Source organism: Eleutherodactylus coqui, chromosome 6 (assembly GCF_035609145.1).
Source record: "Eleutherodactylus coqui strain aEleCoq1 chromosome 6, aEleCoq1.hap1, whole genome shotgun sequence".
Classification (NCBI taxonomy): Eukaryota; Metazoa; Chordata; class Amphibia; order Anura; family Eleutherodactylidae; genus Eleutherodactylus; species Eleutherodactylus coqui.
The window spans coordinates 155,317,452-155,331,920 of NC_089842.1; the positions used below are offsets into that span (position 1 = coordinate 155,317,452).

General features: G+C 49.0%; 1 protein-coding gene across 3 annotated transcripts in view; it reads left to right on the forward strand.

The window, feature by feature from the left end:
• Positions 1-205: 205 nt before the first annotated feature.
• LOC136632822 (B2 bradykinin receptor-like) overlaps positions 206-14,469 on the forward strand; it is a 36,703-nt gene continuing 22,439 nt past the window's right edge. The window contains exons 1-2 of one of the 3 annotated variants that reach the window (XM_066608040.1): positions 208-287; positions 605-685. The gene's annotated coding sequence lies outside the window, so the exon portion shown is untranslated. Of the gene's footprint in view, positions 288-604; positions 686-14,469 lie in introns of all 3 variants that reach the window. The other 2 variants (XM_066608037.1, XM_066608038.1) reach the window with 2 other exon arrangements.

A 14,469-nucleotide genomic window follows, 5' to 3' on the forward strand; every position in this document is an offset into this window, starting at 1 on the left:
TGGTTCATTTGCTGCAATACCCCTTTAATCCATAAAACAGGAGGACTGTCCCTTCAAGGTTTGATCTGTTTAGCTCCAACCAGCATCTGATTTGTTAAATTCTGAGAGGTACTTGAGTTCTGTATACTGTGAAAGCCTCTGTGATCCCTCCTCTCATACAGCTGTGGGTGTGTTAAAAAAGACTGAACACTTTGCCCAGATGTTGGCTTCGGAAACACTCAGAGCAAAGAGGCATCGGTCTGCAGTCAATCACAGGAACAGACTCTACACATCTTACTATCCCCAAGGTAAAGTCGACAGATTTACAGGGGCTACGTGATTGATTCATAGCAACAATGATGGGCAGGAAACCTTGACTATATATCAGAGCGCAGAAGAGCTGTGAGCATCTCATAGCCATTTACGAACATGTACTGGAGCAGAGCTTCCGTTCTCCACTTGTCATGTAATGCTGGGGAGGGGGCTGACTTGGTACTGGGATCTTAGGTTAATGCAGAAGGTTTCCATGCAGTCTTGTGTACTTTTAGTATTATTATTTATTATGTGCTGTACCAAATAGCAAACCTAACTCTATTACATCTCTATGCATTTGTACTATTTGCAGTGGGTGCAACAATCTTGTAGTGAAACTTAGAACTTGGCTTCAAAGGCAAGAAAAGAAAACATTTTAAGGGCTCACACGCAGGTATTTGCATTGCATATTACGCACACAATGTACGCACGCATAATACACTGTGAATGGCGTCAATGAAAGTACATTTTCATTGCTCTGCTCACACTTGCGTATATGTATTGTGAGTATTTATTGGGCATATTACGTGCGTTAAAAATAACGCAGCGTGTTCTATTTTACTGTGTATTAACAGCCGTGTTGTTCTCTATGCGTGCGTTCAAAACACATTGCGTGTATGCGGCATTTTTTTTATGCATGTTGCTAGGAGACAAGCGAGGGAAATTTAAAAAAAAAAAGAAGAAGCGGAAGCCAGAGCAGGACAGCGCGCATAAAATATGCTGTATCTGCGTGGGCATACGCAGGCAAAAACGTGAGAATACACACCGGTAAAACACTGCGATTTCTACGCAGTGGATTACCATGTGGTTATGTGAGCCCAGCCTAAAGGAAACCTGCCTTAACCCTGAAAGGCCCCCTGCACACAGGTGGAAATTCCGCGCAGGATTTCTCGCAGAATTTCCGCCTGTGGAGGCTGCCATAGAATTGCGTTAGAAAACGCAATCCTATGCAGATGGACGCGATTTGTCAGCGCGAAATCACACGCAGAAAACAAATCACGGCATGTTCTATTTCTGCGAGACCCACACAGAATTGTCACTCCCCGGCCGCCGGCTCCGGTCTGCGCATGCGCGGGCTGTCCGGCAGCTGGCACATCAAAGAGCCGGAACCGCAGGAGCAGGTGAATTCTCGCAGCCGGATCCGACCCGGCCGTCTGCAGGCGGCTAAAGTGGGAGGTTGGTCTGTGAGCGTGACTCTCTTACACTTGCACTACCACTGTTCTCTATGGGACGGGAGGGCAGTCTTTCTGGGCGGACAACAAGGGAACAGGGAGTCGGCTAAGTAGAAGTTCCTGTCCTACACAGTTCCTGTCCTACAAGTACCATAACTTAGTTAATAGTGCTTATACCGGTAGATTGCAACACTTTTGAGTATTTTCTTGATATTTTGGACATTTTCTTGTAGCTTTGTGTGATGATTTTATTTCTTACTAAGGGCTCCTGCACACTTGCGTTTTTCTTGCGCGTTTTTTCACGCGATTGTCAATGAGACTTTCTAATGTTAAAAACGCATCACACAAAAATTGCAAAGCACCATTGACAATCATGTGAAAAAAACGCGCAAGAAAAATGCAAGTGGGTATTCACCCTAAGGCCTCCTTCCCACGAACGGATTTCCGCCGCGTAATTCGCGGCGAAAATCCGCTGCGTTGCCCGCAGCTATTAGGTTCTATTGAACCTAATAGCACAATGCTCACTATGCGTAATTCCACCGCGGAATTACGCACCGCGATTTCTCCCGTCCTCACCCGCAGCATGCTCTATTTTCTGCGGGTGAGGACGGGCTGTACGCACTGACGGCTTCCATTGCAGTCAATGGAAGCCGTCCGTTCACGCTATCTCCCGCTGTAACCAGCGGGAGATAGCGTCAAAAAACGCTTTCCCGCCCACCGCCGCGCGTCATATGACGCCATATGACGCGGCCGGCCGCGTCACGTGACACGGCCGGCCGTGCACGTGACACGGCCGGTGACGCGGCGGCGGTGGGCGGTGACGGGCGGTGACGCGGCGGCGGTGGGCGGGGAAGCGATTTCACGCTATCTCCTGCAGGTAAGTATAGGGGCTCTGGGGGGCGCCGTGACGGGCTTCACTGCGTAATATTACGCGGCGGACCCCGTCACGCTCATGGGAAGGAGGCCTAATTCTCACATTATCCCACCATATCCATCATCAGAGTGATCTGCCACATTCATTCTCTGGTAAAGGTCTATGCTCAAGTACTGTATTACATTGATTAAGCAGAGCTGAGCCTTGTTAGTTATAGCAGTGATGAGTTTGTCAGTTTGGCACAACTCATCCAAATATCACTAAGTTACCTGTGGTATTACATAGGACTGCAGGCAGACTTACCGAATTTATCTGCTGGAAATCGCATGTTGACGAGTGCGATATCGGGCTGTGTATCGCATTCGCCGTGTGAAGTTAGCCTAAAGGTAGTTTCACATGCATGATCGTAATTTTGCCGCGAGATTTTTGAGCGTCAGTTATGTTTTTTCCTGAGAATAATCTTGCATCGCTGCCGCACGCAATAGGATCGTGTGATTTTTTTAGAGCATAAGTTAATAGGACTTTCTAATTTTAAAAACACACTGCATTGCATGAAAATCGCAAGTTCGTGTTTTGCGATGTGATAAAAAGGAGGCTCCATAGGAAACCATGGGCGATAAAAAAGAAAAAAAAAACGCAAATTGCAGAAAGATAGGGCTTGCCATAATTTCTTTCTCTCGCAACATTGCAAATGTCAAAGAAACCATTGAAAATCATTGGTTTCATAATTCTGCGTTTTTACCTAACCACGCATCACGTGAAAATTGTGCAATTTGGATCGACTGTGTGAAACCACCTTAAGGGCTCCTTCACACTGGCGATCGAGATTTTGCCTCGAGAAAATTGTGGCCAAATCATGTCAGCAATGCTTTTTCTTGTGAAAACATCACTGATACTTGCGATTGTCTCATGCGTTTTTCTTGCACAATTTTGTCGTGATTTTCTTGCGAGAAAGACAATAGGAGTTTCCAATGTTAAAAACGCATCACATAAAAATCACATCTGCTTTGCGATGCGATAAAAAGGAGGCTTCATACGGAAACATGGGAGATTAAAATGCAGAGAGATAGCGCATGCCGCAATTTTTCTTTCTTGCAACATCGCTGGTGTGAAGGAAACCACGGAAATCATTGGTTTCATGATTCAGCATTTTTCCTCACTCTCGCATCACACGAAAATTGGGCACCTTTATAGCCCATGTTAAACCACCCTAAGGGCTACTTCACACTGGCGATCGAGATTTTGCCGTGAGAAAATCGCAGCAAAATGACATTTTTGTTCCTGCGAGTTTTGAGCATCAGCAGGGTTTTTTTTTTGCAAAAACATTGCTGGCGCTTGCAATTGTCTTGTGAGTTTTTCTTGCGCGATTTTGCTGCAATTTTCTCATGAGAAAGACAATAGGACTTTGTAAAGCTAAAAACTCATCGCATCATCAATGAATAGCTAAGCGCTACCTGTAATTGGCTGAGCGCTCAGCCAATCAGCACAGCCCTTTCAGAAGGCGGGGATTTTTCATCAATGAATAGCTAAGCGCTACCTGTAATTGAGCGCTCAGCCAATCAGCACAGCCCTTTCAGGAGGCGGGGATTTTTAAATCCCCGCCTGCTGAAAGTACTGGACAGCAGTGCAGGGGAGCCAGCTGGAGAGGTGAGTAAAGATTATTTTTTTTTTTTAACCAGCTAGGGATGATTTTCAGGACAGGGCTTATATTTCAAGGCCTTCCCCAAAAATCATGCTGCGGAGGTTGCCACAAAACCACTGCTTTCAATGGGGCCAGATGCCGACCCCATTGAAAGCAATGGAATAGCATCCTGGACTTCTGCCACAGCTGTGACAGCTGTGGCAGAAGTCCGCAATATTCTCCCTATGTTTTTAATGGGGCTAGTGCTGCTACCGTTGGCCCTATTGAAAACACTGAGTGATATCGCAGATTTCTTCTCTGCGATGTGAAGCTCTGCTGAAACATCGTAAATGGGTATGAAACCATTGAAAATCACTGGTTTCATAATCATCGCTGTCGCATTGCAAAGAGAAAAATCCAAAGTGGGTGTCCTTAAGGCTGCTTTCACACCTTCATTAGGGCTCAGTTCAGGGTTTCCTTCTCTCTGCTCAGTTTTTGGAGGAGAGAAACCTAAATAAATTTGGAAAAAACTGACCCATATTTTTCCCCACTGATTTCAATGGGGCTTCAAAAAAATGGAAAGTAAACGGAAAGACTTGATTCCATTCCATCAGGTTTCCATTTTTATTTCTTAGGCTGGGTTCTCACAGGGCGGATTCTCGGCGGAAATCTCGCGGTTTGGCCACAGTGAAAAAACGTGAGATTTCCGCCGGGAGAACCGCTGCTGCAAACCCGCTGCAGCTTTGAAGCGGCCGGGCCACTCGCTCTGCTGCTGCGGCCGACGCTTCCATAGAGTGGAAAAAAAAATGGACATGCTGCAGTTGGCAAATCCGCGCCGCAGCGGCGGCTTCTGCCAGCTCAGCCGCAGCGGATTTGCTGTCCCATGTGGACGAGATTTCTGAGAAATCTTGTCCACATGGCTGGCTAATCCCGGGATTAGCGTCCGCATGCGGATTTGCCGCGGCGAAATTCCGCACGGAATTTCCGTGGCAAATCCGCCCCGTGTGAATCCAGCCTTATAGAAAAATAACGCAGTCTGCAGCATCATTTTTAGGTGAGGCTTTCAGTGTCCTATGCGTGCCCAGATAACGGAAATGTACAATCTTCTTATTATGTCTCACTTATCCTGTACTGATGCTGTATTACATCCTATATTACACTCCAGAGCTGCACTCATGATTCTGCTAGTGAAGTCACTGTGTACATATACTACATATGTAGTGAGTTATAGAATATTCTATATTATATGGTGCTCCAGAGCTATACCCTTGATTGAACAGATGGAGTCAGTGTGCATACATCACATTTACTTATTATGTACTGATTCCGAGTTACATCCTGTACCGGGGGAGTCGGTTATAAGATCTTCTTTTTTGGTGAGTTGGAGGGTTATGAGCCGCGCACTAGAGCACATGGGGAGTGTTCGGGAGACTGAGTTAGTATATGTAGTCCCTTTCAGACTCCACACTTGGAGCTCATACTAGTTAATTGAAACAGTTGCTTCAGTGTAATCTGTATGTTAACATTATACCGTTAATGTGTCCTTTATCTACATATTATGACTATGAGTGTCTCTGACTTTGTTGCTTCCATTAGTGTGAAACTGACAGGGACTAAATACAAGCTCAACAGTACCACCAATCACCGCTCTCAGACACTTTTTAGTCTTGGCAGGAAGAAGATTTTTCCTTGATTTATAGTAAAAGTCCAGACAGCGTGTCATACAGAGATCTAACAGCAGCGCTAAATTTGTCACTTGGCTCTTGCTATAGCATAAGTTATCCTGAACAGTTTTTCCTGGGAATGCCTAAATGGTTGGACAACTGCACTTCTTATGACCAATGTGCCGTCCATAGCGAGGTCATCGTGGTAACCCACGATTAGTAGCTGCCCTCCAGAGCTGGGGACAACATATAATCAGCAGGGATGGAGCTATTTCTGTTATTTTAGGCAGCTTTCCAGCTATTTATATAATACCCTAAAAACTTTCATGCATTACGTTATCATACTGGACAAAGAGAAAATTCTGCTCTGCTACATATATTTATTAATGTAGACTTGTGATAGCTTCTTCTCCTCCTTTCCAAGGAACACACTTGGCTACTGTAAGCATGTGAACTTCTCTGGTTATAAGAGTGGGGAACGCCTTGGCTGCATTAGGGTTTCTATAGTTCCTTAACCCTTTTTAATCCACTGTCTGACGTCTTCCTACATTATGTTTGAGGCTTGTACAACTCCAATGTCAGAAGACGTCCGACAGGGTATTCTTACCGTCTATTGCCAGCCACTCCGCTGTCGGAGCCTCTCTGGCACACACACACTGGCTTTAGCCAGCAGATGGCACCATTGTATAACAGCAAAAAGAGAAAGCCTTTTAGGAAACCCTGAATCCAAAATTGAATTGGAAAGGGTTAAAGGGGTTCTGTCATTAGAAATTTTTTTTATTTTTTTCCCCTCCCCAGGCAGTCTACTTACCAAATCTTCTCCTCGACGACCTTCTCCTGGCTCCTCCAGTCCCCCAGGTCACGTCACCTCTAGCCTGCCAGATCCTCTTCTTCCTGTGATGTAGCATCCATTCTCGGCATTCTGCTTCCTGCCTAGCGCGAAATGCCAAATCCTATCCCAGGCTATTGCTGAGGCCACGCATGCACACTGTCTCGTCGCGAGTGTTCCTATACTATTACTGCGAGACAGCGTGCATTCACAGTCCCAGCAATGGCCCGGTATAGGATTCAGCATTCCCTGCTAGGCAGTAGCGTACATTGACCTGCAGGAAGGAGACAGTAGGGAATGTACGTAACGTCACAGGAAGAAGAGGATCCGGACGGCTTCAGGTGAGGTGATACGGAGGACTAGTGGAGCCAGGAGAAGTTCAGTGAGGAGAAGATGTGGTAAGAAGACTGATTGGGGAGGAATAGGTAAGTATAGAATTTTTTTTCTAATGACTGAACCCCTTTAAGGGTTATGCGCACTTTTGCAACCATTTTTTATTGCTTCACTGCATCTTTAGTTAAAAAATGTTGCAAATAGACATTTTTTTTAAAAACCAAACTATCATTTTCTGTATACAGCTCCTATGTAGATGCATTTGTTTCTTGGTTACGGAGTAGCATAAGCCCTGTGTAGTCTGATCCTTTAACCCTGTGTTACTCAATAGAGATGAGCGAACGTACTCGTCCGAGCTTGATACTCGTTCGAGTATTAGGGTGTTCGAGATGCTCGTTACTCGAGACGAGCACCATGCGATGTTCGAGTTACTTTCACTTTCATCTCTGAGACATTAGCGCGCTTTTCTGGCCAATAGAAAGACAGGGAAGGCATTACAACTTCCCCCTGCGACGTTCAAGCCCTATACCACCCCCCTGCAGTGAGTGGCTGGCGAGATCAGGTGTCACCCGAGTATTTAAATCTGCCCCGCCCGCGGCTCACCACAGATGCATTCTGACATAGATCAGGGACAGTGCTGCTGCTGGTGCTGCTGCTATAGGGAGAGCGTTAGGAGTTATTTTAGGCTTGAAGAACCCCAACGGTCCTTCTTAGGGCCACATCTGACCGTGTGCAGTACTGTTAAGGCTGCTGTGAGCAGTGTTGCACTTTTTTTTTTTTTTTTTGTATATCGGGCGTGCAGAGCATTGCGTCCTCAGTCTGCAGTCCTTGTACATAGTATAGGGCCAGTACTGGTGAGGCAGGGAAAGAGATATACTGTCTATATAGGCAGTGGGCTTTTTCAAACAAATTTGGGAAAAATACTATCTTTGGGCTGCCTGTGATCGTCTTGAGTGTACTGCGTCTCTGCTGGGGGTAGTAGTCCTAATTATTACGCAGCTAAGTGTTACAGCAGGTGTGCGCAAAATTCTTTCCTGGCTCTGTGTTGCCCGTTACATCACCTCCGTCATCCCATCCAGAGGAAAACAGTCTGCAGTCCTTGTACATAGTATAGGGCCAGTACTGGTGAGGCAGGGAAAGAGATATACTGTCTATATAGGCAGTGGGCTTTTTCAAACAAATTTGGGAAAAATACTATCTTTGGGCTGCCTGTGATCGTCTTGAGTGTACTGCGTCTCTGCTGGGGGTAGTAGTCCTAATTATTACGCAGCTAAGTGTTACAGCAGGTGTGCGCAAAATTCTTTCCTGGCTCTGCGTTGCCCGTTACATCACCTCCGTCATCCCATCCAGAGGAAAACAGTCTGCAGTCCTTGTACATAGTATAGGGCCAGTACTGGTGAGGCAGGGAAAGAGATATACTGTCTATATAGGCAGTGGGCTTTTTCAAACAAATTTGGGAAAAATACTATCTTTGGGCTGCCTGTGATCGTCTTGAGTGTACTGCGTCTCTGATGGGGGTAGTAGTCCTAATTATTACGCAGCTAAGTGTTACAGCAGACGTGCACAAAATTCTTTCCTGGCTCTGCATTGCCCGTTACATCACCGCCGTCATCCCGTCCAGAGGGAAACAGTATACATATATACGCTGCCTACAGTATCAGTCTGCTGTCTCAGCTCAGCCTTTAAAAAAATAGAAGCAAAATACTTAAGGCCTACTAGTGGCCTTTGGACACTTGACTGCTTCTGCGCTGTGAATTCCACTAGCTCAGTCATACGCACCTACGTCTCACTACAGGCTTGCGCAAAATTCTTTCCTGGCTCTGCTGTGCGTTCCGTAAGCGAAGTCAGCCTCCAACCACAGGCCAATAAGCGGCACATTTAATTACAGCGTTCTGTTTCTGCACTACTGGTAATACACCATGCTGGGGGGTAGGGGTAGGCCTAGAGGACGTGGACGCGGGCGAGGACGCGGAGGCCCAAGTTAGGGTGTGGGCACAGACCGAGCTCCTGATCCAGGTGTATAGCAGCCGACTGCTGCGGGATTAGGAGAGAGGCACGTTTCTGGCATCCCCAGATTAATCTCACAATTAATGGGTCCACGCGGTAGACCTTTATTAGAAAATGAGCAGTGTGAGCAGGTCCTGTCGTGAATGGCAGAAAGTGCATCCAGCAATCTATCGACCATCCAGAGTTCTACGCCGTCCACTGCTGCAACTCTGAATCCTCTGACTGCTGCTCCTCCTTCCTCCCAGCCTCCTCACTCCATTACAATGACACATTCTGAGGAGCAGACAGACTCCCAGGAACTGTTCTCGGGCCCCTGCCCAGAATGGGCAGCAATGGTTCCTCTCCCACCGGAGGAGTTTGTCGTGACCGATGCCCAACCTTTGGAAAGTTCCCGGGGTCCGGGGGATGAGGCTGGGGACTTCCGGCAACTGTCTCAAGAGCTTTCAGTGGGTGAGGAGGACGACGACGATGAGACACAGTTGTCTATCACTCAGGTAGTAGTAATTGCAGTAAGTCTGAGGGAGGAGCGCACAGAGGATTCGGAGGAAGAGCAGCAGGACGATGAGGTGACTGACCCCACCTGGTTTGCTACGCCTACTGAGGACAGGTCTTCAGAGGGGGAGGCAAGTGCAGCAGCAGGGCAGGTTGGAAGAGGCAGTGCGGTGGCCAGGGGTAGAGGCAGGGCCAGACCGAATAATCCACCAACTGTTTCCCAAAGCGCCCCCTCGTGCCATGCCACCCTGCAGAGGCCGAGGTGCTCTAAGGTCTGGCAGTTTTTCACTGAGAGTGCAGACGACCGACGAACTGTGGTGTGCAAGGTTTGTAGCGCCAAGATCAGCCGTGGAGCCACCACCACCAGCCTCACCACCACCAGCATGCGCAGGCATATGATGGCCAAGCACCCCACAAGGTGGGACGAAGGCCGTTCACCGCCTCCGGTTTGCACCACTGCCTCTCCCCCTGTGCCGCAACCTGCCACTGAGATCCAACCACCCTCTCAGGACACAGGCACGACCGTCTCCCGGCCTGCACCCACACCCTCACCCCCGCTGTCCTCGGCCCCATCCAGCAATGTCTCTCAGTGCACCGTCCATCCGTCGCTAGCGCAAGTGTTTGAGCGCAAGCGCAAGTATGCAGCCACGCACCTGCACGCTCAAGCGTTAAACGTGCACATAGCCAAATTGATCAGCTTGGAGATGCTGCCGTATAGGCTTGTGGAAACGGAGACTTTCAAAAACACTCGGTTCCCAGTCGCCACTACTTTTCCCGATGTGCCGTCCCAGCCCTGCATGACCACATCTCCCGCAACATTGTACGCGCCCTCACCAACGCGGTTACTGCCAAGGTCCACTTAACAACGGACACGTGGACAAGCACAGGCGGGCAGGGCCACTATATCTCCCTGACGGCACATTGGGTGAATTTAGTGGAGGCTGGGACCGAGTCAGAGCCTGGGATCGCTCTTGTCCTACCCACCCCCAGAATTGCGGGCCCCAGCTCGGTGCTGGTATCTGCGGCGGTGTATGCTTCCTCCACTAAACCAACCTCCTCCTCCTACGCAACCTCTGTCTCGCAATCAAGATGTGTCAGCAGCAGCACGTCGCCAGCAGTCGGTGTCGCGCAGCGTGGCAGCACAGCGGTGGCCAAGCGTCAGCAGGCCGTGCTGAAACTACTCAGCTTAGGAGAGAAGAGGCACACGGCCCACGACCTGCTGCAGGGTCTGACAGAGCAGACCGACCGCTGGCTTTCGCCGCTGAGCCTCCAACCGGGCATGGTCGTGTGTGACAACGGCCGTAAGCTGGTGGCGGCTCTGCAGCTCGGCAGCCTCACGCACGTGCCATGCCTGGCCCACGTCTTTAATTTGGTGGTTCAGCGCTTTCTGAAAAGCTACCCACGCTTGTCAGACCTGCTCAGAAAGGTGCGCCGGCTCAGCGCACATTTCCGCAAGTCCAAGACGGACGCTACCACCCTGCGGACCCTGCAACATCGGTTTAATCTGCCAGTGCACCGACTGCTGTGCGACGTGCCCACACGGTGGAACTCTACGCTCCACATGTTGGCCAGGCTCTATGAGCAGTGTAGAGCTATAGTGGAATACCAACTCCAACATGGGCGGCGTAGTGGGAGTCAGCCTCCTCAATTCTTTACAGAAGAGTGGGCCTGGTTGGCAGACATCTGCCAGGTCCTTGGAAACTTTGAGGAGTCTACCCAGATGGTGAGCGGCGATGCTGCAATCATTAGCGTCACCATTCCTCTGCTATGCCTCTTGAGAAGTTCCCTGCAAAGCATAAAGGCAGACGCTTTGCGCTCAGAAACGGAGGTGGGGCAAGACAGTATGTCGCTGGATAGTCAGAGCACCCTCATGTCTATATCTCAGCGCGTTGAGGAGGAGGAGCATGAGGAGGAGGGGGAAGAGACAGCTTGGCCCACTGCTGAGGGTGCCCATGCTGCTTGCCTGTCATCCTTTCAGCGTGTATGGCCTGAGGAGGAGGAGGATCCTGAAAGTGATCTTCCGAGTGAGGACAGCCATGTGTTGCGTACAGGTACCCTGGCACACATGGCTGACTTCATGTTAGGATGCCTTTGTCGTGACCCTCGCGTTACACGCATTCTGGCCACTACGGATTGCTGGGTGTACACACTGCTCGACCCACGGTATAAGGAGAACCTTTCCACTCTCATACCCGAAGAGGAAAGGGGTTCGAGAGTGATGCTATACCACAGGACCTTGGCGGACAAACTGATGGTAAAATTCCCATCCGACAGCGCTAGTGGCAATTTTTATCCCACCTGCATTAAAGCTGATGTTACCTCAGCTGTGATGGGCACTGCAATGGGATATATTTATGTACCGCAGGTGGCTTCCTGGGACCCACCCATGCTGTTGGTCCACACGGAGTTGTAGCTCCATGTGTCCACTTCTAAAGAACCCCGGTCAGACTGGGGCATGCAGTGTGGGCCGAAGCCCACCTGCATTTAATCGGTCGTTACCTCAGCTGTGATGGGCACTGCAATGGGATATATTTATGTACCGCCGGTGGGTTCCAGGGAGCCACCCATGCTGTGGGTCCGCACGGAGTTGTAACTTCATGTGTCCACTTCTAAAGAACCCCAGTCTGACTGGGGCATGCAGTGTGGGCCGAAGCCCACCTGCATTAAACCTGACGTTACCTCAGCTGTGATGGGCAATGCAATGGGATAAATTTATATACCGCCGGTGGCTTCCTGGGACCCACCCATGCTGTCGGTCCACACGGAGTTGTAGCTCCATGTGTCCACTTCTAAAGAACCCCGGTCAGACTGGGGCATGCAGTGTGGGCCGAAGCCCACCTGCATTAAACATGACATTACCTCAGCTGTGTTGGGCAATGCAATGGGATATATTTATGTACCGCCGGTGATTCCTGGGACCCACCCATGCTGTCGATCCACACAGAGTTGTAACTCCATGTGTCCACTTCTAAAGAACCGCAGTCTGACTAGGGCATGCAGTGTGGGCCGAAGACCACCTGCATTTAATCGGACGTTACCTCAGGGATACATTTATGTCCAGCCGGTGGGTTCCAGGGAGCCACCCATGCTGTGGGTGCACACGGAATTCCCATTGCGGAGTTGTACCTGCCTGTGACTATTTGTAAAAAACCCCGGTCTGACTGGGGCATGCAGACACCTTGACAGAATGAATAGTGTGTGGCACATGGGTTCCCCATTGCTATGCCCACGTTTGCAGCTCCTGATGGAGGTGGCACAGAATTGGATTTCTCATTGCTTCTGTACAGCATTATGGGCTATCACCCCGCCCCTTTTAAAGAGGGTCGCTACCTGGCCGTGCCAACCCTCTGCAGTGTGTGCCTGCGGTTCCTCCCCATGGCAGACGCACTTATAAATAGACATGAGGGTGGTGTGGCTATGAGGCCAGCGTGTGGCATGAGGGCAGCTGAAGGCTGCGCAGGGACACTTTGGTGGGAGGGGGGGCCCACTCTTACCGCTATTGTGGCTTAATAGTGGGACCTGGGAACTTGAGATGCAGCCCAACATGTAGCCCCTCGCCTGCCCTATCCGTTGCTGTGTCGTTCCCATCACTTTCTTGAATTGCCCAGATTTTCACAAATGAAAACCTTAGCGAGCATCGGCGATATACAAAAATGCTCGAGTCGCCCATTGAGTTCAATGGGGTTCGTTACTCGAAACGAATCCTCGAGCATCGCGAAAAGTTCGTCTCGAGTAACGAGCACCTGAGCATTTTGGTGCTCGCTCATCTCTATTACTCAACTGCCTCCTGTTCTGTAATACATGACTGCAAGGTCTGTGGACACAAGGTTTGTGAACATGCAGATACACAGAAGCTGTATTCAAAAAAATAGAGGTAATATGGGTTTTTCAAGAAAAATGTATCCCTGAACCCTGCATTTCTACACTTCTAATACAGAACTTTCGCCATTTGGTGGGTTGTTAATGGTATGAAGCCAGCAGTCCAGTAATATCACGGATGGTGGTTGTACATGAAGAAAATGAGATCAACTGTTTCAAAATTGTAAAATTCCAAGTAAAAGTCTAAAACATAAATATTGTGGTGGCTGCTTACATAGTTGATCACTTGCATCACTTCTGTAGCCACAGATCTTGCACCAGTGGTGTTCGTTCTCTGCACTGCAGGGCTCTGTATGTGATAGCAGCAGAAGCCTGAGTCCTGCAGAGAAGTGAGGATTACTTAAAGGGGTTGTCCCGTGGCAGCAAGTGGGTCTATACACTTCTGTATGGCCATATTAATGCACTTTGTAGTGTACATTGTGCATTAATTATGAGCCATACAGAAGTTATCAAAAGTTATTTACTTACCTGTTCCGTTGCTGGCGTCCTCGTCTCCATGGTTGCCGTCTAATGGCCAAATTAGACGCGCTTGCGCAGTCCGGGTCTTCTTATCTTCTCAATGGGGCTCCGTGTAGCTCCGTGTAGCTCCGCCCCGTCACGTGCCGATTCCAGCCAATCAGGAGGCTGGAATCGGCAATGGACCGCACAGAAGCCCTGCGGTCCACGGAGGGAGAAGATGCCGGCGGCCATCTTCACCGGGTAAGTAAGAAGTCACCGGAGCGCGGGGATTCAGGTAAGCGCTGTCCGGTGTTCATTTTTAACCCCTGCATCGGGGTTGTCTCGCGCCGAACGGGGGGGGGGGGGGGGGTTGAAAAAAAAAAAAAACCCGTTTCGGCGCGGGACAACCCCTTTAATGTGTGTTCCATAAGTGTAGAAAGAGGCGCCAGAGATACACACATAAAGAATACACTTATCAGTCACACATGCATATGCACAAGCAAACATCATGCACACATATTCATACCCAAATACATTCATTAACCACTTTGTGACTAAGGTCTTTGATGCATAAATGTCCGCATCAACATTTTATATTTTCAAATCAATACATTCTATAGTCAGCTCAGACGGCCATAATTTGCTGCATGCCAACAATGAAAGACGCAAGTGGCACGCAGCAAGTATGCAATGTTATTGCATACCTGCTGCGTGTCGCCAATCGCCATACATTATCTTAGCATGTAGGCGCACATAATATGCGTCAAGATAAAACATGCTGCAATTTTTCTTGTGTGCGTATTTTGCGCAATTCGTGTGAGTGGCAACATCTCAAAACACAAATCTCACACGATTTTGACAGATGTGTG